The 26,937-nt window shown below is 33.6% G+C and overlaps 1 pseudogene across 1 annotated transcript; it reads right to left on the reverse strand.

The window, feature by feature from the left end:
- Positions 1-17,386: 17,386 nt before the first annotated feature.
- Positions 17,387-23,229, reverse strand: LOC143253087 (muscle LIM protein 1-like; annotated as a pseudogene). Its single transcript, XR_013029364.1, has 3 exons — positions 23,103-23,229; positions 18,799-18,973; positions 17,387-17,868 (listed from the first exon to the last, which is right to left on the reverse strand). The product of XR_013029364.1 is annotated as a muscle LIM protein 1-like (transcript).
- Positions 23,230-26,937: the final 3,708 nt, after the last annotated feature.

A 26,937-nucleotide genomic window follows, 5' to 3' on the forward strand; every position in this document is an offset into this window, starting at 1 on the left:
CTATCTCACTAGTTGCATCACTACACCTTGTGGTAGCACCACCACCAACACTAAGTCATAAATCATAGGTCCAAAACATTTCGTTTTCTTTTAAAAAATGAGTGATGAATACCATATGCATTTTCTTATTTTCATTCATTTGAGGTCACAGTTATGTGTTACTATGTAACACTTTCATGATAGTAAAGTATTCATTATTGTTTAAAAAATGATAAATAGTGACTTAGGTTATTTTTGTTTAACGCAGTTTTCCCATTACTGCTACTTACTAAAATATGTCAAGAAAAATAATAATACAGAAGTCGAAATTTTAATAGTGTAGACTTATTCAAAAAAGAAAATAAAGCTAAAACAAGCGCTTTCGTTCTAATCATTTGTTGTTGTTGAAGTAAGGTCAATCTTCTTCAGTACAGAAATCCAGCTCTCCATCAAAGCAGTCTATATAATCAATGATGCTTTCACCTTAAAAGTTCATATTAATATGTTAACGTAATGAATGTACATGTACTAGTTGTTGGATAGTACAACAGTACAGTGAAATTTTCACTCGTTCTCTTTATCTTATGAAAGTGTGGCAACTGAAGTCAAACATTATGTATTAATGTAATGCATGTACATGGACCAGCTGTTGGATACTATAAAAACACAGGTGAAATTTTTACTCGTTCTCTTTATCTTATGAAAGTGTGGCAACTAATGTTAAACATTTGCATTGTAAAGTGCTATTTACTATGCAGAAGGCAAAACGATTTTGCTTTTTTCTTCATATCTATTTATGACCTTGTATTTTGTTGGAATAAGTTATGGTATTTATTTCATTTATTGGTCAATAATAGTTTGTAGACCCAAACTAATGGTATGTAGGATTAAGGAAATTTCAAACGTTAAAAAGTGGTATGTGCACTTTGATGTCACCTAACACCTTTTTGCAAGAAAAAAGTGAACAGATACGATAGAATTATAAATCCACGTATGCATATACTTGCAGAACATTCAACACCTTACTGTTTTCAGAAGATCTAAACCATATAAGTCTTTTTGCATAATTCAAATTCTTGATAGCATGAGTATGGGTTGAAATTTTCCAATCTATGTCAGCAGTGTGAAAGGATTGGAATTAGATAATTTTTTGCAAATAACATAGCACTTGTTTAGTTCAGAAAATATGAAAAAAATATCTTTAGTACTTTGTGGGTTAGATAACTTTTACATAACAACGTCCGCGCCTGAACAAATGCTGAACAGTCACTTTTACTGGACCTGAGCTGCTCGTTTCCTAACTGCGCCTAATAATGTTTACCTGACAGACCAAATATGATAATACGTGCATTTACCTACAAGGTACAACTTTATACAAAAACATTCCATGGGCAGATCAGATGTTATTTCAAGAGAATGACATAGAATAAATGCAACTATAATGAAAGCAACTTAAGAAATTTATTTACCATGTGTTATATAAAAACTGCATGTACACGGAATAACTGACTACTTGTGATAATTTCTATATTTTACTTCAGGCTTGTTCTTAAGCCGACAATTAATTTTTACTTTAAAACCAATTTAATTTATATACACGCACACTGTTCTATCAGGTTATCCCATAAGTAATGTCGTATGTAACACTAAGATTTAAAAGGAGAAAAAAAACTCAAATAACAACTTTAATCAATTATGTATTTTTCATCACTTTCAATAACTGTCTGCCAACGTCTCAAAAGATTTTCAATACCACGCCTATAAACATCAGGTGGTTTTGAGACAAAAATGTTACAAAGACTATATTTTAACTCATCTATAGAAGTAAACTGTTTTTCATTCAGATGATGTTGCAAGCATCTGAAAAGATGATAATCTGGAAGACCAAGATCGGGAGAATAAGGGAGACAGGGAAGTTTCTCCCAGCCAAGCTCTTCACCAAAGCGGTGTGAGGATGTGTATTGTCATGATGAAAAACAACTCCTTTCCAATTTACCAAAGCAGGTCTCTTTTTTTCTTTTTAGTGTAGTGTTGTTGATCCAGTTTCTGACAGTATCTCTCAGCAGTGATTGTCTAGTTTGGTTGTAACAACTCAAAATGTATTACACCACCTTTATCCCACTAAACACAAAACAAAACCTTCCTAAGGTGCATGTATGCTTTTGGCTGTGGTGTAGCTGGTTCTCTTGCATTAACCCACTGTTGATGGCGCTTAACATTTTGATAGAGTACTCATTTCTCATCTCCAGTCACTAGGCGGTTCAAAACAAAGCTTGAAGTTCACGGGAGTGAAGAGACGTGTCTTCTCGTTCTCTCCGATTACCAGCTGACAATTCGTGTGGTACCCATTTTCCCAGCTTTGAAACTTTATGAAGTTGTTGCAAATGTCAATGGACAGTGGAAGAAGATTAAATGGGTTTATTGGATAATTCTTCAACAGTTACAGCACAATCCTTCTCAAGTGTTGCCAGAAGCAAGTCATTATCAAACTGAACAGGACGCCCAATGCGAGCTGCATCTGTCAAACTGCAGTCACAAGTTTTAAACTTGTTGATCCATATTTGACACTTCCTTACATTCAGAAAGGCATTGCCATAGACCTCTTGAACGCTTCGCGTAGCTTTTGTAGCACGTTTCCCTTTTTTGAACAACTCATAAAACATTATATGCCTTATGTGCTTCTGCAACATTTCCATGATAACTGGGGCTTCTTAAATAAATAACACAAAAACTGGTAAAGAAACACACTGGCTTACACTTAAAGCTATCAAGTCATCCCATATAACTTGTAAGACTTTGAGAATAACTTCTTTCAGCCAAGAAATATGCATTTAAACTTATCCTGTCCCAAAAAATGACATTACTTATTGACTTCAACGTTTCTTCCTGCTGAAAATATTGGTACCTGCAGAGCTGTTGTTCTGTGGGTTTTTACCCCACTTGTGACAGTCAACACTGTATCTGTAGTTCAGTTCCTATCCCTTTTTTTGCAACATTGTTTCAGAGCCCAATAGATGTTCTAGAGACTACAGTTTTGGAAATATTTTTGAAGTTTTGGGATGTAATGATCATACCAGAAGTTGACACATACCTCACGATGTTTCTTGAGTACCCACTGATGAGATACTGGATAAGGAGCTTCTAATTTCATGAAGATCACCTTGATTACTTCACTGGAACTGAGAGCAGGTTAGGGACATCACTGGTCTTTGGGTTATCTGCAGGCTGGATTCTTACAAAATTAAGAAATGTTGGTGGTAGGGATGTAAAGCTATCCCTTCACAACGATTGCTGATTTCTTTATAAATAATTGTATCTGGTACAAATTAAATATGGGCTAAGTCTGGTTGGCTTTAGAGTTGATTGGTTCATGGATCTACATTTGGATAGGCAAGTAAACCGTCAGTTTTAAGAAACAGCCTAGCACTTGTGTACCACGTGTATAATATAGGCCACTTGAATTTAATGCCATCAACTAACGTTTTCAGCATGATAATGTCTCAAACTTTCTGCTATGCTCTCCATTGGAATGAAGTTTTGTTACCTATTGTGTTTAAATTCAGGGTTCATTTAATTTAAAATTAATAATTATAGTTTAATAAGACATTCTTTCTAATTTGCCTTTTGTATATTAAGAGTAAAGAAGAACGTACCGAACATTAGAGATCACCATGTAGAGAATTGTCAGTAAAAAAACACAAATGCTAAAGTCTAATTTAATTGACAAATCGTTTATTTTTGCGAACATGAAATGCATTTTAAGCATGGATAGATGTTCACATATTACAAAATTAACCACTGTCGACATTGTCAAAAAATATTTTATAGATTAACTAGTAATCTCGAAGAAAGATTTATACTGATAGGTAAATATGTTATTTGCAATTTATTTACAAAAAACAACAACAAAAACAATACAAGGCCAAATGAAATAATATACAATTTCCGAATTGAAAACCTTAGAATACATTGGTGAAAAAGTGTTTGAAATAACTGTTATTATCAGCAATAAAATATAGCTATTAAATGTAAAAAATACAATCGTTAGTTAAGGATAAAATCCTTGGGCTACTCTTTTACCAACGAATAGTGGGATTGATTGTAACATTATAACGCCCCGACGGCTGAAAGGGCGAGCATGTTTGGCGCGACGGGGATTCGAACCCGCGACCCTCGGATCACGAGTCGAACCGCCTTAACACACTTGGCCATGCCAGGCCCCACAAAAAAAGTAATAGTCCAGTTAGCAAAAAAGACTTTCATTTTCTGCCTAATCAACTATAAGAGTTGGCGGTGGGTTATGAAGACTAGCTGCCTTCCCTCTAGTTTTACATTGCTAAATTAGGGATAGCTAGTGCAGGTAGCTCTCGGGTAGCTTTGCACAAAATTCAAAACAAACAGTAAAGACGTTTTATTTCAGCTTCGATACGGGTTGACCCGGCATAGCCAGGTGGTTAAGGCACTCGACTTGTAGTCCGAGAGTTGCGGGTTCGAATACACGTCACACCAAATATGCTCACCCTTTCAGCCGGGAGGACATTATAATATGATGGTCAATCCTACTATTCATTGGTAAAAGAGTAGCTCAAGAGTTGGCGGTTGATGGTGATGACTAGCTGCCTTCCCTCTAGTCCTACACTGCAAAATTAGAGACGGCTAGCGTAGATAATTCTCGTGTAACTTTGCGCGAAATTTAAAACAAACCAATTGATACGGGTTTGTTCAGCCTCAAAACGTTTACTTTTTGTTTTTGCTTCGATACAGGCTTGCTCTTTCTCTTTGTTGGCTTCAATACAGGCTTGTTCAAGCTCGATTTGTTAAAGTTTTAACTGAATTTCTAACTTATCTTCATCACTCAACTCTGGTTGACTAATATAGACACTAGAGTATTCCTCTAATACTTCCCAGACAACAAATCATCATCGATTAGTATTTCAACACTACCATTTTTATTCATTTTTTTCTCATTGATTTTTTAACTTTTAACTCTAAACTTTTGGCAATTAAAAAAAAACCTTGATAATCAGATGTGATTGAATCTCGTTGGCACTGATAAATATAAATCGAATTATGATTTTAATTTGTTTCGAGTTTTGTCTCTGATTCAGATCTCCGATACAAGTCCCCAATTTACTATGTTAGATATTATAATTTATTTCGGATGAGTTTCTGATTTATTATATAACGTACGTTACGTATTACTATTTCAAATAATCGGAATTTTAATTTGAACTTAGTAGTTAAGTAAATGTTAATATGTATTAAATTTATGTTATTTTTAACAATAATGATACACACTTACATAAACCATATAAACCACAAAATGCAAAACTGAAAATTTGCATGTACCCTTCTTCTTATTATAATGGAGCTTGCGATGTATATGTTTAAAGCTTTGGATTTCAGAAACCACCACGCCGATCATCACCAATCATAACTGGGTAATATTTTTGTAACTAGGCAGAATTTTAGATAAAACAGTTGAAATTTCCATAACAAATGACACGTTTCAGATTTAACCAATAAAAATTATAAACGAAAAAAAAAGAGTAAGATTTGAAATACCAAGCAATAAAAACAAACTAAAAAAATGGTTTTCTCTAGTGAAAATCTCACGATAGTAACAACTGAAAAGCACGACACTTTCTTTGATAGCTGCTCTACAAAAAATACTTTAATAAAATCTATTCTGTAATGTAATGCTGTGATGATAGTTCCTTCTAAAACTAAAATGTCAATAAAATAATTTTTCTCGTGAATGGCGAATATTACTGAATGTCAAATATGAGTACATTGTTGTAGAACTACCAGACACTTTCAGAAAAGGTCACAGGCCCAACAGCCTTCCGCAAGAACTAGTAGTTATACCTACCCAGACCTAATGAACCTCCATTCCAATTTTGGTGAAGTTCCACACACACACACACACACCTTGCAAAGGTTAGATCGATAAACACTGTTCTCTTTTTTTAAATACAAACAAACAAACTCAAATAGATATAACTTTCTTTTACTCTCACTCAGGGAATTTTTTCTTCAGTACCTAAAACAAATTAAAAGAATTACATTATTCTTTAGTAAATATCTAAGTTAGGTTATTATAATAAAAGTAATTTAATAACAACTAAACCAAACAGAAAATGAAGGAGTAACAAATAAAATACTGTACAACTGTTTTCAAAATGTGTAATTTAAAAGACTGCATGTTAGTCATTGTTGACGAATCTTGTTTCATGTGATTTCCTTATCGCTATCATTTTTATTGTAAAACTTTGTTTCCCTTGAAACATATCGGTTGTTGATTAAATGACGTCATTATCATGGTATATGAATAAATACAGCACAAACAACGTAGCAAGTAATTCATATTTCAATAGCATATAAGTTTTAAGCTCTTAAATAAGGTAATATTTAAAAAAGAAAATCCTGAATTTCCTCTAGTGTGGGAATTTTTCTCTAGGGGTCGACTACTATAATTTATTCGCCATGACCTCCAAGAAGTACAAAATTCAACGAAAATTATTTATTATAATTTTTTTTAAGTTAATATGTGATCCAGATTCCTCAGATAAAAGTTTTTCTTATATGAGACTAGTAGCATTTGACCGGGAAATTTACGAGAAAATATCTGGAGAGACAGATAAAGCTAATTGCTTGTATTGATTAAGATTAATATATATTATATGTATGATTCTTTGATATCAGTTGTACTAATAAACAAAATATACTATACACATTCTGTAACTAAAAAGAATGTCTTTAGAAAGTTACATCAGTAGTGGTGTTAGTGACATTGTTTTGAACACAATATTTCATCCAAACTGATTGTTGCTGATCAAGTCATAGGTGAGGTAGCCGATGAGATGGCAAAAGGAAATGCTGCTATATCCTCTATAGACTTTCTGGGTCAATCGAAACAGTACACCATACACGTTCACTGTATATATTATGATGGAGGTTATTTCAAATGTTATTATATTGTTAGGTGTTTTAAATTTCAGAAACAACAGTAATTTGTATTATCAGCAAAATGAAAAATGTTTAAAAGTTCTTGCAACTTACCTATTACAGCAGCTCCAACAGTTGTTTGTGGTCGCGAGTCACTCTACTGTACTAATCTTATTTTAAGTTCATCTTTTTATTTTCTGGGCAAATTTATCGTTAACTGCGTATGCAATGGCTTTCCTACTGAAAACCGTTTTATTTGGGTGTAATGTCTAAATATGAATTTTCAAATCTTGTGATTCAACAAATTTGAAAGAATTTCGTCAGTGACCAAATCAGTTAGAATACATTTATTATATACTGGCTAACCCTCCTTGCACTAACAGCAAATAAGGCTTTAATATTTAGTTGTTCTGCTTTTGTTTTTTTCACTACAAGTATGAATCCTGTCTCTGTTGCTTAAACTGGCCATTTCCTTGACCTGTTTATTTCTATTCCTCTTTTAATGCTCGATTCAAAATCTTTGAGTTTATGGGAATACTTCTAAAAAGCAGAAATGTCCCTTTAGATTAAAATGTTATTTTTAATTATTTTGTTATTGGTACTATAAATATGCTTTCTGGGCAAACACGACTTACACTGCAACAAAACTCTTTGGATTTGAGGTCCACTTGCACGTTCACTTCCAACAGAGGATAACTGCTTTCATGATTAGATTCACTGTTTAAAGCTTTTGAAACAGAAAAAAAAATTGCTTGATTTTTTGTTTACCGGATTCCATTTTATAATATTAGCTCATGTTATTTTAGTGCCTGAACTTATTTCTGTATAGTTTTTCGTTTTTTATGTGACGTATATTCTTAACTGTGTATCGCGCAAATCTCGCCTGTCCTCGAAATTTCTAGTAGATTTTTGAGTACGAATAAACAATATACTAGGTGTGTATGTAACACTAGGGAAGCGGCCCGGCATGGCCTAGCGCGTAAGGCGTGCGACTCGTAATCCGAAGGTCGCGGGTTCGCGCCCGAGTCGCGCTAAACATGCTCGCCCTCCCAGCCGTGGGGGGTGTATAATGTGACGGTCAATCCCACTATTCGTTGGTAAAGAGTAGCCCAAGAGTTGGCGGTGGGTGGTGATGACTAGCTGCCTTCCCTCTAGTCTTACACTGCTAAATTAGGGACGGCTAGCACAGATAGCCCTCGAGTAGCTTTGTGCGAAATTTCCAAACAAACAAACAAAAACATTAGTGATTGACACTATCGTCGCCAAAACTGACGTGCCGAGAGACAAGATAATATTATTGGTCAGCTACAGTCAGCGTGCTATACACCTAGGAAACTACTATTGTGGTTAACGGCTATTAATCGGAAAACTACAGATTGAACAAGGAACGTTTATAGATTTCAAACATTACAAACTGTTTAATTTCAGTGAATTACTTCAGATGTTAGTATTTCTATGAGGACGTTAAATATCATCGCTGGTAAAAGTTAGCTAGTTCAAGCGAGGTATGTTACAATATCAACTCAGAATTAATTTGCTCGTCGCGGATCTGGATCGTCGATAAATTATTCAGTTCGAGACTGGATATAAGAATCAGTATTGATTGTGAGTTTGTAAAACTCTTGTATACAACCAATTATTAGTAATAACTGTTATTATAAATTGTATTGTTATTTGTTTACTAAAACATATTTCTGTTAAGAAATAAAGTTGTGTGTGCTTCAATCTTGTTGGCAAATATCATAAACCTGATACATATTGAAATTCAATTAACTTCTAAGTTAAAATAAGAATTTTCGGCTATTTGAAATCATAATACTAACGTACGCAACATAATTAATCGGAGACTCACCCAGAATAAATTATAATACGTAATACCATATATCTACTTGATAACAAGAAAGCCACTTGAAATAAAAATGTATCTCAAAACGACTGGTATATGTATTAACACTTTTATTGATAGCAGAGAATAAGGTTTCGACCTTCCTAGGTCATCTTCAGGTTAACCAGCCATTCTGAGACACACCATATGTTATATGGTGAGGTTAGGTAGTAATGCTGTGGGGTTGATTCAAAGTTTGGCAGTTTGATGCTTAAAAAAGGATGAGGTTTTTGTCTAATGTGAGTTGAGCAGGGAGATGCAGGCTGCAGTGAGTCTGGTGATAAACGGGACTTAAAGAGAGATAGAGGGGAGAGAGAGAGAGAAAGGATAAAAGAGTAAAATGAAAAAGTAAAACGTAAAACGCAAGTAATAAAAAATATAATAATAGAAATAAAAATAAACAATAATATTAAAAGAAAATTTAATATATATATATAAAATAAATAAAAAAAAAGAATAATATACAAAAGAATATTTAAAAAAGAGAAAAGAAGAAAAGGAGAGAGAGAAAGAAATTTGTTATAATTAACATAACATAGGAAAAAGGAAAAACGGAAGAGGGGTCCTTTTAGGGCCACAGTGCTGGGGATCTGTGATCCAATGGCAAAAATTTTGATGTGGGGGAAACTGGAGTGTCTGGAGAAAACCATTTTCACTGGGCAGGCGCAGAATATTCTACCTGCCTGTTGTTCATAGCTGAAAATAAGATAATGAAGGTTAATGCATAATAATTGAGTTAAAATTCTATTATTTTAGATGAGATTGAGAGGGGAGATATATTTAGCCCAGGAGGAGGGGGTTTTAGTCATGTATGTTATTTGGCGGGTTTGTGTTTTAACGATTCTGAGTGCATTTGTAATATCTGGAAGCAAGTTTGATGAAACGATCTTGCAAAGGGAGTAGCTCAGTTAGCGATTCGAGGTATATTGATGGAGTGTAATTTGATAGTCTCTAACGCGGTTTTGATAACTTTGTATTGGAGGTTCTGTAGTCAAGAGTATAGGTATTTGGACATGTTACAAGTGGCGGCGTTGACATACTCAAAAAGTGGTCTAATTATAAGCTCTGTAGATTGTCAGAATGGTTTTGGCTGAGCAATCTTTACTGGACCCACTAATGCGTTTTAGGAAATTAATTCTGGTGCTGGCTTTGCTGAAAATGTTATTGAGGTGTCTCTTCCATGATAGGTTCTGTGAGAATGTGAGACCTAAGAATTTGCTTGTGCTGGTGAAGTTAATCTCGGTACTGTTGAGGCTTAGTTTAATGTTCTTAAAGTTTCCCTGTATTTATTTATTTTTTGGCGGAACACTATAGCTTGGGTTTTTGTGGGGTTCAGGGCGACGTGCTACTTGTTGCTTCACTGTGATACAGAGTTGAGCATCGTTTGAACTTTGGCTGGTGCAGTATGTGGATTACTGGAGGTGTTCCATATGAGTATGTCATCGGTGTATGTTTTAAACCTGAGGTCGTTGTGCCAGACTGGATCAAAGACTTTCTGAATATTGAAAAAAGTGGCTACTGTGAATTGTTTGCGATTGAAACCGTGGTATACGGATTCTGTGAGTCTAACAAGGTGGTCTGTTGTTTCTGTTTCTCCTGCTGGCGTTTTGGTTGTTACTTATATTATCAGATTCCAGATAGCAATTAATCCTGTTGATTATGGCTTTTTCCACGAGTTTACCTAGGGTGTTAAGTGAGCAGATGGGTTTGTGTAGTTACCAGGATTACTGAGGTCGTTATCTTTTTTTAGGTACTATCTTGAATTTAGCTGATTTCCAGGCTCTCGCGTAGTATCCTAATAATAAGGAGAAATTAAATATCGAAACTAAATGTGTCAGGTTGGCATCAATGAGGTTTTTTTAGTATAATGTTGGCAACACCATCTTCGTCGGGCGATTTATGTTTAACTTTGTTTAACAGGAGTTTAATTTCGTATCTGGAAATTGGGCAGGTGTAAAGCGTGAAGGGAACTGTTTGTTTTTGAATTTCGCACAAAGCTACTCGAGGGTTATCTGTGCTAGCCGTCCCTAATTTAGCAGTGTAAGACTAGAGGGAAGGCAGCTAGTCATCACCACCCACCGCCAACTCTTGGGCTACTCTTTTACCAACGAATAGTGGGATTGACCGTCACATTATAACGTCCCCACGGCTGAAAGGGCGAGCATGTTTGGTGCGACGGGGATGCGAACCCGCGACCCTCAGATTACGAGTCGCACGCCTTAACACGCTTGGCCATGCCGGGCCCATGTAAAGGGAACTATGGCTTGGTTGTACACAATGGAGAAATATGCTGTGAAGAGGTTCAGAGTGGTGCTTAAGAATTGATTAAGGGATGTTCGGTTATTGTGTTTTTAAAGTATCCGGCAAATAGTTTGGATTTTTCGTTATTCTTAGATGTTATTTTATCTGATTTCAGGTAAACTACTGTTGGATTGAGTGTTAGTAATGGATTTGACCTTTTGCCAGAATAATGCGGGGTCAGGGTAAGAATGATCTATGGATTTGCAAAAATTGTTCCACTTATCCTCCTGTTGTGATTTGATGAGCTTTTTAATATGGTTATCGGCATTATTAATTAATGTTTTGGTGTAAGGGTCACGTGTGTGGATAAAAAGTCGCCTGAGACGCCTTTTGGCGATTGCTTGGAGAATATTGGGATTGAGTTTCTATGCGTTGGGTTGGGAATACGTTTTTTTACTGGGTATTGTATCATGTTATAGAACTGTGACGTAGTCATCGATGTCATTTTCGTTTATGGTTTGATACCTTATTGGTGGTAGGCGTTTCGAGATATTATCGTTAAGGTGAGTCCAGTCAGTGTGTGAGTAGTCGTATACTAGTGGGTAAGATATGTGTGTTTACTGTTGTGATCACCTATGATGATGGTGTTAGGGAATAGGTTACAGATACTCTAAAACTTATTTGTGTCTGATTTGTCTTTAGGAGAAACGTATACGTTGGCTATAGTTATAGTTGGAGCATTAGTGGGGTGTACTTGGCATAGTATTATTTATTTGACTGCGGATCGTGATAGCAGTAGGAAGGAGACCTTGAGGCCTTTGCGGTACAGCACCGTCATGCTGCGCTGACCTTGGCCGCAGGGTTCTTGAAACATATGGTAACCAGGGTTACTAAAATTAATTTGTTCTTTGAGAAGTGTCTCATTGTTGCTTTTAATGTCTGCTTTGATTGCTTGACCTAATTTTATGATACTCTCTGTATTGGTTTTAATATGCTTATAAGTCTTGTCACTCGAAATACTTAATATATTTTTTGCATTAATGGTTCATTGCATAAAGTTATAAAAAACTTTTCGCGAACGAAAAAAGATGTCATCTGCTTCACCTGTAAGAGTTACGACTTATTTATTACGTATATAATTTGAATGGTAAATAACCTCAGTCTGGTACTATTATCTTCTGACATTTGATATATTCAGTTGGTGATGTAATGTGACTAAAGTGTGATATACTTAGTATTATTTTTCTTTGAATTTCGCTCAAAGCTACACGAGGGCTATTTGCGCTAGACGTCCCTAATTTAGCAGTAATTCTAGAGGGAAGGCAGCTATTATCACCCATCGCCAACTCTTGGAATACACAATACTCTTTTTACCAACGAATTTGGAATGATCATCACATTATAACACCCCCCCACATCTGAAAGGGTGATCATGATTAGTGTGATAAGGATTCGAATCTGCAACACTCAGATTACGAGTCTGGCGCCCTAACCACCTGGCCATTGGCCATGCCGGACCGATATATTTAGTAAGTGGTATAATGTTATTAACACAACATATATTTATGTTATGCATATATATATATTCACTTCATTATCTACTGTGATAATTTCATATATATAATATTCAGTTTGTTATGTAATGTTACTAGCGTCTGATATATTCAGTGGGTATAGTGCTTTCAGGCCTCAGCTTATAAACAGACAAACCTTCTTTTATTCAGACACTTTAGTCCGGGAGTACTTTAAATGTGTGGTATAAAGCTACAAATATAGAAACATTCTTTTTGACCACTATTATCGGTCTATATTGGATAATGCGAGCTGACAAAATTGGAAACTATAGTACTCATTTGATATGAAATAACAAATATGTTTCAGATGTCATGAAAAGAGCTCCTGAGAATGAATGAGCTTATGCGTTATGTTTATTAATTAGAGTATACCTTATGTTAGTTTATGTAGTAAGTCGTTGTCTTCATAAAGTGAAATGTGACCTATATTACCTGATGTGCTACAATTTTGGATTTTTGAAGTGAATTATGCCACAAGTAACAGGTACTAGATCTTTTTTTAAATATAAAATAGTGTTTTTAATGTCACTTAATATATTTGTTGTCAATACATTTGTAACAATAAATAGAGAACACACAGTCTATGTATTTTAAAATAATACGTTCAAAACAAGCCGAATGTATGTACAAAAATTCCTTACACTATTGGTTATTACAGGTGTATCCCGAACTTTAAATAATTAACCTTTTCTCGTCAAAGTATACACAGTCAGGTTCAGTTACTTTAGAATTCCCTTTGACACAACAAATTATTCCCCTCTATCAGTGTTATTACAATGCAAACAGCTAGAAATTGCTAAAGTTGTTGTCTTCATACAGTAACTAAAGTGTATCTTTTGATACTTGATGTAACTTGTCCTTATAAAATAAAATGTGTTTTTATGTTACTTTATGTACAAATCGTTGTATTTTTAAGGTGAAGTTTATTTTTATTAACTATTTATTCTAAGTTGTGTTTTTTTTCGTAAAATAGAGTATGCCTCACGTGTTTGATTTACTAAATCGTTGTTTTCATAAAGAGAAAGTGCCTCATACTACTCTGTGTGTGCTACTTGATTGTCTCAATAAAGTAGAGTGTATCTTATGTTACTTGATATACTATATTGTTGCTTTCATAAAGTAATGTGTGTCTTATGTTCCCTCATGTATTAATTTTTGGACTTTATAAAATAAAGCATGCCTTATGTCACTTGATGCTCTAAATCGTTGTATTCAAAAAAGTGATTTGTTCCATAAGTAACTTGTATTGCTTATTCGTTGTTTCTATAAATTACTGTACCTGATGTCACTTGTTATTCTACGTCATTCTTTTCATAAAGTGCAATATATTTTATATTATTTGATGTGTTAAATCGTTGTACTTTCAAAGTGAAATGTGCCTAAAATAAGTTTTGTGTTAAGTCGTCGCCTTCATAAAGTATAGCATACCTAATATTACTTTGTTTACGAAATTGTTGCATTCATAAAGTGCAATGTGTTTTATGTTAATTTATGTATTAAATACTTGTCTTCATTAAATAATTGTGTTTTAGGTTACTTGGGGTACTAAATGGTTGTATTCTGCAAGTGATGTGTGCCTTGTATTATTTGATATGGTAAATCACTTTATTATTCAAGTTAAGTGTGCTTGAATTACAATATTGTACTCAGTTGTGTTGTAGTGTTCGTAAAGTATGTCTTATGTTACGTCCTACTTCAAGTGGTTGCCTTTATAAAGGTTGGTTTTATACAGTAGCGTGCTATATGCCATTTAGTATTTAAATTGTTTTCTTTATAAAGTACAAAGCAGTTTACGTTAATTGATGTGCTACTTGTGTTCATGTAATAGAGTGTGGTATATGCTACTTGATGTTCTAAATTATCTTCACAACGTAGAGCGTGTTTTAGTCTACTTTCTGTATTAAATTATTGTCTTCTTAAAGCAGAGTGTGCCCATTTTACTGGATGCACTAAATTTTAATGTTAAATATATTATGTTCTTCTTTTTGCTATTATTTTTGCAGTTAAATGATATTCATGATTTGTAGAAATATATTTACCTTTTAAGTGCAAAATTCTACTCTTTAAATAATTCCCACGAAATTACCTAATTTTAGAATTTAGGGAAAATTTACTTAATACCCTCAGTTTTTTAAAAAAAACCTACTAAATAAAAAAGGTTGTTTGTTGTGACAATTCTAGTGAAATCCAAACTCTGATTGAGAAGATTGATGCAGGTGATTCTGTGGACGCGGAAAATTTTGTGAACGTTGACAAGAATGTTTTAACAGAAACTGATTTTAATATCTATAATAGAATCGCAAGATGGCAACAGTGTGAGAGATTCAAAAGATGAACAAAATGGAAAAGATAGTGAGGAAATAAAAATTCCTACTTCATCGCAAGCGTTAAGTTATATTAACGCTATGAAACTGTATGCAAGAATGAAGGGGGAAAATATACTTCATGAAAAGGTCGTGGAATTGGCGTTCTCTTTTAACTGCATGAGAAAGCCTATTATAAAAACAAAACAGTCGAAATTGTACACTTTCTTCAAATAAATTTGATTAAGATTTTGTGCACTTATGTATATTTTGAATGTATATTTTTCTTCTTATTCTAATAAATATAACATAAACAGTATAATAACTTTATTTACAAACATCTTAATTCCCTTGAGTCAAGCAAGTATAACATTATGCTAAAACATTATATATAGTTAAGAAAATGCATGTTCACTGTCTAAGCCGGGGAAACCTGCTTAAGCCGGAAAGTTTATTCGGCCCCGTCTTAGACAGGTTTTACTGTAATATCCTGCAGGCATATGCATATAGTTTCGTGCGGATCGTGAATGTAATTTAATGTTTATATGGCAGGCACGGCACATATACCATAGCGATTATTAACTTATAGTTGCAACTGCACTAATTTCGCGTATAATTTGTTTATATATAGGGGTTTTGCCCTTTCAGACACGACGCTACTGACAGGATCACAGTTTGTTCCTTCTTAACCACCACATAGTCAATTTTGGACTTTTTACACAAACATCTAAAACGTTATACAAATGTCTAGGCTGTCTTCCACAACAGAAATATTCAAGCCGTGATTTAAAAGGTAGCATCAAGTTCAGTTTCGAAAATTGGATCGGCAATCACGAGGATGGCTGATGGTAAGAATTGAATTGTACTCAGTATCGTGGGATTACGAATTTTATAGATATTACAGATAGAGTAGCCATTCTTGAAGCTGACTATAAGGAGTGGCAAGAATTAGATGGTGATTCTAGGCGAAAGTGAGACAGTTTCAGAACAAGTATGCACCAGTAACGGCTCATCAAAGTTCAGGGTTGTCACTGTGGAAGAGGGTCGTAGAAGTATCACGACCCAAACTCTATTATGGGGGGAGAGGGAGAAGGTATATTAATATAATTAATTCGTGATTGTCAATTAATGCCTTTTCGACCTTGTACAGCGTGCAGAATGTTGTTCTAAGTTGGCCACCTGTAGTAAAACTGCGACCAACTTCACTATGTACAATGGAGAGAAGGAGATATAGGAACTATAAGATATATCAAAAATACTGATTTTTATACGTATGCTATTATGTTATGACATATTTTATTGTATTTGCATTGAATATATATGCATGCATCTATACAACTTGGAAAATTCATATTTAAGCCGGAATGTACATATATACATATCCACTAGCCAACGTGTATTCCATGTGCATGCATGTATAAATATAAAGTGGCTGCAAGATCCAGTCCATACACCATTACCGTATAGTTCAATGGTCCCTTCAATCCAGTGTTTACAAACTCTCTATGTAGCTACTTGGTATAAATATAGTAGCTCTATATATTTTACAAGCATATACATAACATGGGGTATGTAGATCATCATGCATCGTACTAATCATACATGCAGGACCACTGTGAATGATAACATTCTGCCAATGATATCAGAAACAATAGTCACCCAGTCTGCATGAAGCCATTCCAAAGGTTGTCATAGTTTCCTGAGAGAACATCGTACACCAACGATATAAAAGAAAAACATTGTAATATTGGATTTAATATTAATTCCTCTCATTAGATTTAGTAGGTAAAATAGAATTCTAAGGGGGTTTAAACGTAGTTGGGATCATTCAGTTTAATTTGCCGAAACAAGGAGTTAGTAAATGACTATAATAAACTTCTCAATATAATGAAGAATCCAATACATAGTAGGTTCTATGCATCTGCTCTTACTATTCACTCCTGACTCCCCAGCGATATGTTTGTGGACTTATAACGCTAGAAAAAGTTTCGATACCCGTGGTGGGCAGAAGACAGTCCATTAACTAGTTTTATGCTTAATTTCAAACAAACAAACAAACTATTAACTCCTATTTGTAACTGTTAACATTAAGTATAAAGTGTATTTTATGTAACTTTTTGCAGCTATTCACTGTGATAGTTTTATAAAAGTGTGATTTTCTTATAGCAAAGCCACATCGGGCTATCTGCTGAGCCCACCGAGGGAAATTGAACCCGTGATTTTAGCGTTGTAAATCCATAGACATATCGCTGTACTAGCGGGAAAGGTTTATAAAAATAAAATGATATATCTCTCCACAGAAGTCACAGTACTTGTCAGAAGTCAGAATAAGTGAAGCTGTTTAACTTTTAGTTGAACACACCACTAACTGATAATTAGATGTTTCTTATGAATAAATATTACATCAAAAATTATTAGATCTCTCACACGAAAGAAGTAAAACAACTCTCCTAGCATATGTTGACACTTATTTAATGAATAAAAAAGCGTTCCACATTTTACAAAGTTCTGAACAGAGGGCAGTGTATGACGTAACAGCACTGGAGATGTATTCCTTCCCCAGTGTCGATTCTGCCGGAATACACAAACAACACCAACTGATTCAACGTTAAGCATATTATAAACAATACATTAGAATAGCATTAGGATATTTTAATTGACATATTTTAATATGTAGATGTATCTCTTTTATTATACAATCCTGCACTCTAATTGATTGGATTGTATATATTTTGTTTACAAATTCGTTTTGATGTAACTTATCACATAAATTGAAATAAATGATGAAAAACATTTAAAACAAAAACTTGTAATATTAATAATATATTATCCCCGTGATTGATCGTCTTCTGTTGTTTCTCCTTCAGGCACTCGCTCTTTAGTGAACAAAAATAGAATTCCAGAGTTTTAACCGTAGTTGGGATCAGTCGGTTTGTTGCTGAAAAATGTAATAGTAAGTGAGTATGTACGTATTAATTATACAACAAAATTAAACATTATTTTCATAAACAGGACTAAACTAAGTTATAAGTTAAATCTCCTACAATAAGTAATAGTATTTTTCATTTCATAAAATATTTTAATTGGAAACTTCACATTCTCCTAAAGCAATTTTTATTAACGTATAATAAAGGTGCCACGTTTGAATTGCTAAAACATATATTTTCATGTGATCTTTAAATCCTATAAGCATTCGTTTCTTCCAATCAAAATGATGAATATTTAACTTAATAAATAATTGATAAAGACGATAATATATGATCTTTATATAGTATATGACCACTAGCAACAGAACCTCACTACAAATCTTTTTCAATTACCACAAAAATGGCACTTTGTTAGATTCATGAAACACTCAAATGATAAGTAAGGTAATATTAATATTTTAACTCGACGACAGTGACATCTAAAGTGACTTTTTAAATTCGGCTGATATGGGTATTAGCATTTTAATTAAAATAAAGTACAAAACTAACAAGGTCGAAACGTTGTTCTGTACTTTGTTTTAATTAAAGTTTTGATACCCATACCAGCTTTCTTGAGAATATATTTTTACTTCAAGTATGTTTCTCGTCGTCAGGAAAGTTACTTTTAATTTGTTAACTGCTCACGTATGGATATCGTATTATTCAACACACCTACTAGATCTATCTCACTTTTTTATTGTTACATATTTGTATCTAATTACCATAGGATTTTATCAGCATCTCCTAATCACAACTACAAGAATCACATAGTTTTAATTCTATACGTATATATAAGATTAGCTTTTGGAGATTTATTTCATCATTTTATTACCCACCCAAACACTCCACAGTTGCCTAACTGTTGTACTGGAATTATTTATTTAGTATTTTCTATGGTTTACCTCATTGCAGTTTCAACATTTCCTAAATGTGCACCTGTATCCATACTCAAAGTTCCTGCCCCTTGTCCAAAACCATATCCCTTGGGTCCAAACTTCCTGCCGTAGCACTGTTTGCAATAAAGTTCCCCTCCGTGTTCTGAAGCATTTGTGCTATCCAAACTCTTGCGACAAAGGCCTATTCAGGAAACAGATAAGATGGTAAAGTAGTTAAAAAATTTTGAAGCTACGGGACGAAAGAAAGAAAAAAGTTAGTTCAAAGTTCACACTTACCTCTTTTTTGTTTATAAAACAAGGTTGAGTTTATTAGGAGCTACATACAGACTGGAGTATAAAGTGATCAATACCAATATATAATGGTTTATTTCGTTATAAACTGTAACTGAACAATTGTTTTAAAATGTATTAGTTATAACTGGAGTACAATACAGGCATTGAAGCAAGAAAATCAGTAATCTTGTTATATAATCTAACAGTAAGTAAGCTGTATTCATTACAAGAAGTAACAAAACCATAAGCTGTATTCATTACAAGAAGTAACAAAACCATAAGCTGTATTCATTACAAGAAGTAACAAAACCATAAGCTGTATTCATTACAAGAAGTAACAAAACCATAAGCTGTATTCATTACAAGTAACAAAACCATAAGCTGTATTCATTACAAGAAGTAACAAAACTATAAGCTATATTCATTACAAGAAGTAACAAAACTATAAGCTGTATTCATTACAAGAAGTAACAAAACCATAAGCTGTATTCATTACAAGAAGTAACAAAACCATAAGCTGTATTCATTACAAGAAGTAACAAAACCATAAGCTGTATTCATTACAAGAAGTAAGAAAACTATAAGCTATATTCATTACAAGAAGTAACAAAACTATAAGCTGTATTCATTACAAGAAGTAACAAAACCATAAGCTGTATTCATTACAAGAAGTAACAAAACTATAAGCTGTATTCATTACAAGAAGTAACAAAACCATAAGCTGTATTCATTACAAGAAGTAACAAAACCATAAGCTGTATTCATTACAAGAAGTAACAAAACCATAAGCTGTATTCATTACAAGAAGTAACAAAACCATAAGCTGTATTCATTACAAGAAGTAACAAAACTATAAGCTATATTCATTACAAGAAGTAACAAAACTATAAGCTGTATTCATTACAAGAAGTAACAAAACCATAAGCTGTATTCATTACAAGAAGTAACAAAACCATAAGCTGTATTCATTACAAGAAGTAACAAAACCATAAGCTGTATTCATTACAAGAAGTAAGAAAACCATAAGCTGTATTCATTACAAGAAGTAACAAAACTATAAGCTGTATTCATTACAAGAAGTAACAAAAATATAAGCTGTATTCATTACAATAAGTAACAAAACTATAAGCTGCATTCATTACAAGAAATAACAAAACCATAAGCTGTATTCATTACAAGAAATGGCAAAACCAAATGAGGTTTTTTGGCTTGAAATAATAAAACTATACTTTAGTAAATTCTTCTTATTATATAGGCGTACTTATTAAATATTTAATATTTATCTAATTAAATGGGCTGTGCCTTCTTGTTTGAACATTACTTGTAATTCGTGTAGTTGCGGAAGACGTGAATAATTTCTACTTACTCAGCTTCCTGTCTGACAAGTAATCTTGAATGATACTGGAAACTGGCTTGCAAAGCAAGCACCACTTATATCATTATTTGTTTACGAATGCTGCTAGTGAACTTTAAAGTTCACTCTTCTTAATTAGATATTAAGATGATTCGACATTTTTATGTTAATATCGGCTTCTCTTTTTATTGAAACTGTTAGCTGCCGTTGACGCCCAGTTATTGCATCACACTGAGTAATTTTGTTTTTGCCTGTTACAACATTCATTGTAAAAATCTTACTGGAAATATTTGAGCGAAATACCTTATCTTATATATAAAATAGATACGAGACAACAACAGAAGTTATCGAGATTAGTTGTAGTATCGAATGTATATTTCTTTAGGTTTTTGATTAACTAATGTGTTTTTAAGTATTCTTTAAAAACTAAAATCACCGAAAGGCAACATGATACATAAATATTTGAGATAAACGTATTTCAAAATCAGACACAGTCTATAGACTTCAATAGGAAACTGTAGGAGTAACAACAGTCTATGAAAGGTCACAGTAACGTGTAGGAACTTAAAGAGTTTCCACGAAAAAGTGAACGTTATACAGTTTATTTAAATATGCGGTACCGATAGAGCTTATATTAACTTATGATACCTATAGAGACAGAAACACGTAGTGTTGGTAGAGTTTATATTTACTTATGATACCCATAGAGTTATGAACACGTTGTGTTGTTGGAGTGTATGCTAACCTATGACACTGGTAGAGTTCGAAACACGTAGTGTTGGTAAAGTTTCTACTAATCTATATTACCTATACAGTTAAAAACATGTACTGTTGGTAGAGTTTATACTAACCTGTGATAGCTACAGAGCTAGAAACACGCAGTGTTGGTAGAGTTTATAGTAACCTGCGATACGTATAGGATTAGAGACATATGGTGTCGGTTGAATTTATACTAACCTATGATATCTAGAGAGTTAGAAACACGTGGTGTTGGTAGAGTTTATATTTACGTATGATACCTATGGAAATAGAAACAGGTCATGTTGGTAGTATTTATACTAACATATGACACCTATATAGTTAGCAATAAACGATGTTGGTAGAGATCATTCTAATCTAGGATATATATAGAATTAGCAACACATGGTGTTACCTGAGTTTATACTAACCTATAACACCTACAGAATTAGGAACACGTGGTGTTAGTAGAGTTTATATTTACGTATGATACCTATAGATCTAGAAACATTTTATATTGTTAGAGTGTGTACTAACCTATGATACCGATAAAATTAGGAGTACATGTACGTGTTGTTGGTGGTGCTCATACTAACCTATGGTACACGTGGTGTTTCTTGAAGTTATTTTAACCTATATTTTAACAATATAGTTATATTGTTTGTAATTAAGCACAAAGCTACACAATGGGCTATCTGTGCTCTGTCCACCATGGGTATCGAAACCCGGAATTTAGCGTTGTAATTCCGCAGACATGCCGCTGCGTGACTGGAGGGCATATAGTTAGACTTTACATTAACCTATGGTACCTATAGAGTTAGAAACAAGTGGTGTTAGAAGAGTCTATATTAACCTATAATAGCTATAGATTTAGAAACACGTGGTGCTGGAAGAGTTTATACTAACCTACAGTGCCTATGGAGTTAGAAACACGGAGTATTAGTAGAGTTTATACTAAGGTATGACACCTACAGAGTTAGAAAGACGTTGTGTTGATAGAGTATATAGTAACCTATGGCACAAACAGAGTTAGAAGCAAAGCTATCTGTGCTCTGCCCACCACTGGTATTAAAATCCGGTTCCTAGTGTTGTAAGTTCACAGACATACCGCTGTGCTACTGGGGAGCCGAATTTAAAGTTGAAGGTTTCAACACGTCATCTCATCGTAGTCCTACCGAACTGAAAATTAGTGAACATAGCATTTTTAAACTACTGTTTCTCAGTCTTTATATTACAATTTTGTAGCAAAGACAAAAACAATTGATAATGTTGTTCAAAATCCTCGAAATATTTTAATAAAATTGACTATTTCATATCCCTCTTGAAGCGAACTTCATTTCTTTCCCAAATAAAAGTAGTTAATTTTGTTAAAGCTACTCATAATATTGGAAGTGTTAACAAAAGCGCTTCTCGGTGACACAGCGGTAACATACAACCCAAAAACTGAGATTCGATGCTCATGACGAGCAATTCTCAGTTACACCATTGTGTAGCTTTGTCATTTTCAAATAGGTTTAATTTTATTCATTTTGTAATATTGATGAATGAAATGTTTAGTAAGAGAAAAGTAGAAACTGTTGACAACCTTTCCAGAATACGTGGGGTTTGCAATAATCTCTCCACTTGACGCGTTAGACTAAAAAACTACATAAAGTAACAGTACAAAACCCATCTTAAACTAGATTTTAGTAAAATGTTACCGTGGCAAGCAACAGCTTTGTATCGTTGAAACAAAATCCATGAGTATAAATATAGTAAAATGAGGACAAAATTCTAATGAGTCCAATTTTCTAAGATGTGATATCATAAATTGTTTAAATTTTATTTTTAAAAACTATAGTGCTGTTATGAAAATATTCTCTTCTAAGAGTAATCCAACCCTGTGAAACTGTCTATTGGAAGGTGCTCACATTAATTAATGGTCTTAACGATTAAAAACACTTACCACATTTGAAGCAATTCTTATGCCATTTTGGCCAGCTGCCAACATCTCTTCGGCGGCATAAACGGATTTGCCACATTTAGGGCATTTGGGTTGCTCAACAGGTTTGAAAGGCATTATAATGGGTTATCTGAAAAAAATAAAGGAAACCATTTTATGTGTTGATTTGTGAGTCAAAGTACATAACGAATATGATTTATGTGAAACTCAAACAAGATGGATAGCATTAATGTAGTTAAAGTATTTGAGGCATATTAATTTTATTGCTTCACCTTTATTACCTGAACTGAGAAAAATAAACATTTTTTGTAATACTTTATTCAGTGAAGTAATGGTGTGTGTCTATTAGGGTGGGATAACCAAAATACTAGAAAGTTTTCAAAACTAAAATTAAAAGATTTTTCATGTAAATGAATAGAAAACATTACCTTTATTAAGATACGCAATTACTCTAAAAACAATATAAAGACCAGAGAGATATGCACTTCGTTTCAACTTGAAATGTAATCACAGTTAAGCGCTTAAAATACTCTGTAGTATCACTGATGTTGAAAACCATACCAACGTTTAGTTGGAAATACTGTTTCTGTTAAATGTGGGACCCGGTATGGCTAGGCGGGTTAAGGCGTTCGACTCGTAATCTGAGGGTCGTGGGCTCGAATCCCCGTCGCACCAAATATGCTCGCCCTTTCAACCGTGGGGGCGTTATAATGTCGCAATCAAACCCACTATTCTTTGGTAAAAGAGTAGCCCAAGAGTTGGTAGTGGGTGGTGATGACTAGCTGTCCTCCCTCTAGTCTTACACTGCTAACTTAGGGACAGCTAGCCCAGATAGCTCTCGTGTAACTTTGCGCGAAAGTTAGAAAAAAACAACAAAAGCTGTTAAATGTGTAACTCATACTCCAACGCGATAATGCATTTTTAACAAGTATTTATGTTGATATCCTGTTCATAAGAAATGATGAGCGCAGTTGTTTTTTTGCAATCGTGCAAGAAACACTGAATTAAATATGTTATAATAATCTTTTTTACATACTAATATCATTTAAATTTTTACATGACTGTATATATTTAAGGCTAAACAGTTCTGCGAATTTTCCCCGAATTTGAATTTGAAGGGCGTACGTGTATGTAAATGATTAATTCTGCTTTTTAGCTAAGAAGAACTCAATAGCTAGATTTCATAATCATTATAGTGTATAAAATTTCTTTATCATGAGCCAAATTGAAAATTTGTGTTAAGAGTGTTTTGAATAAGTAATAATGTTTTGATGTAGACAAACATATATGGCAACTTAGACGGATAGACTGATTTCTTAAGCAAAGGTCAAAATTAATATCAGGTCACAAACCTCTATTTAAAAGAAAAAAAAAAAAGATTTGTGGCCAAAATTTCCTCATAGTGTAAATCGGGAAAGATATGCGTATAGTTCAAACGTTTTACTTATGTTGTGTGTTGCTAGAGCTTTTCAAATAAGAATTTATTTTGTAACATTTTTTTAAGATATCATTAGTTTTACACCGATTTTATTATTATTTTAAACTATAAATACAGAATCAGACTAATTACACGTGATTTACTCCTTTTTAATTTCATTAGTAGTAAGTACCAGGTGGACTTTCTTTACGCCATTTATTTTCTTCCTTACAATATAATACTGTGACATTTCTGCTAGACCTAAACATTTCTAGCGCATGTATTTTTGTCATTTCTGACGTATATAATCTCCTACAATCAAATGTCACAACATCTCTGTTTGATGAGCGCACTGCATGTTTTGTCTTGCAAGAAATGTTAAGGTTTTATGATATTCATTTTATATCTTTTACAAGACGTACCACAACAGATTAACGTGTTCTCTCTCTTTAGAACTAAATCAAATTAATTTGAACATAAATATTTGTGCAGGTGCTTCTCAAGAACATAATAATTTTGTAGTTTCAGAAAAACAATAACATGAACTAATTATTTTGAACAATTATCAAAATTATGTAAAAGCAAATGAAAATTTTGCCATTTTATTTGTTACCATGAAATTTAATATTTTGATATTTACGGCGTTTTTATTTCAATCGAAAACTTACCTAACAATCATTATTTACAATTGTTAAAGAAAGTAAAATTAAACATTCTAAAAATATTTGTTCCATTTTAGTTAGTGTTTTTCTCGAATTGCGGTCTTGAAACTACGCTAAGAAATCTTACCGCCCCAAAAAAGGAATTAGTAAAAATGTTTATCTAAAATTAGCCGGAGGCTGAGTCAGAAACGTGCTAAAGACAGCTAGAAACAGGGAACTTCACTGTTACCCGCAAGTCCTTGGCACACTCAGGAACTAAACATAAACCGGCGCAGTTCGGCTAACATAACTTAAACTTCTATCTTGGCCCTAGTCTTGTTTGTGATACTTTTTCGGAAACGAGACTCATGTAAATTCTCAAGTGTTTTACAATTACGAAATCAAAAGTAAAAAATTACCTAAAATATTTCCAAGCTTTCGTTGAATATACCATAACATAATTTAATTTGATGTTGTTTTTGAATTAAGCACAAAGCTACACAATGGGCTATCTGTGCTCTGCCCAACACGGGTATTAAACCCGGTTTTTAGTAGTGTAATCCCGCAGATATACAGCTGTGCTACTTAAAGATAATTTAGTTTGATTAACGTTATTCGTGCTTTACCTAAGTTTAAAGGCATGAAAAGCAAAAAACAATCACAGCTTCATTGAGATTGAAGATGAAACCTCACAGGCACTGTTACTGTGCTTCTACGTTTTGTTTGGTTGATTACACAAATGGGTTTAATTGTCAAAAATGATTAAACACAGAGTTTCTAAGTTAGTAACTGTAATAACATAATGAGTTATCAGTCATGCGAGGCCTGGCATGGCCAAGCGCGTAAGGCGTGCGACTCGTAATGCGCGGGTCGCGGGTTCGCGCCCGCGTCGCGCCAAACATCTTTGCCCTCCCAGCCGTGGGGGCGTTATAACGTGATGATCAATCCCACTATTCGTTGGTAAAAGAGTAGCCCAAGAGGTGGCGGTGGGTGGTGATGACTAGCTGCCTTCCCTCTAGTCTTAGACTGCTAAATTAGTGACGGCTAGCACAGATAGCCCTCGAGTAGCTTTGTGCGAAATTCCAAAAACAAATAAACAGTCATGCGAAATATTACTATTAACCTTAAACGTTGCATATTCAGTAACTTCCATATAACTTTTTATTTTGACTTACATGACTTTTAGAGAAACATTTCAATGAAAACATCAAGTAATAAATGTTAAAGCTATTTGTAATTTTGAAGAAGAATGAATAAGAGGGTTCAGTTGATTTACTACAACATTTGAGTTTAAATATATTAATACATATTTTCCTCAAAACACGGTGGAAAGACAATTGTTTTGGAATATTTTATTTTTTTGTTCAGTATGTTTAACATCACATAGTGGTTAGGGTGTTCCTCAATCTACGAATTGTGAGTTCATTTCCGTCACTGATCATACTAGACCTTTCAGCAATAGGTGCGTTATAATGTTACGATCACTCTTACTTTTTCTTAATAAAGCATTAACTAAGAGCTGGAGATGGGTTTTGTTGCCTAGCTGTCCAGCACAGCAAAGTTAGGAAGAGCTGGTGAAGATAGCCCTCAGTAGTTATGCGCGAAATTCAGCAAACAAATTTGCTCAATATTTCAAGTAACATATTCTATATTGAATTCTCTGAAATCCATGTTTAAACATACTGCCCCAGATGAAGTCCTAAAATATACTTTATTTTCGTTAATACATTATACAAACTAAAATTTCATGTTACCATTAATAAAAAAAGATAAATTTATC

This window comes from Tachypleus tridentatus, chromosome 6 (genome assembly GCF_004210375.1).
Source record: "Tachypleus tridentatus isolate NWPU-2018 chromosome 6, ASM421037v1, whole genome shotgun sequence".
In the NCBI taxonomy this organism is placed as follows: Eukaryota; Metazoa; Arthropoda; class Merostomata; order Xiphosura; family Limulidae; genus Tachypleus; species Tachypleus tridentatus.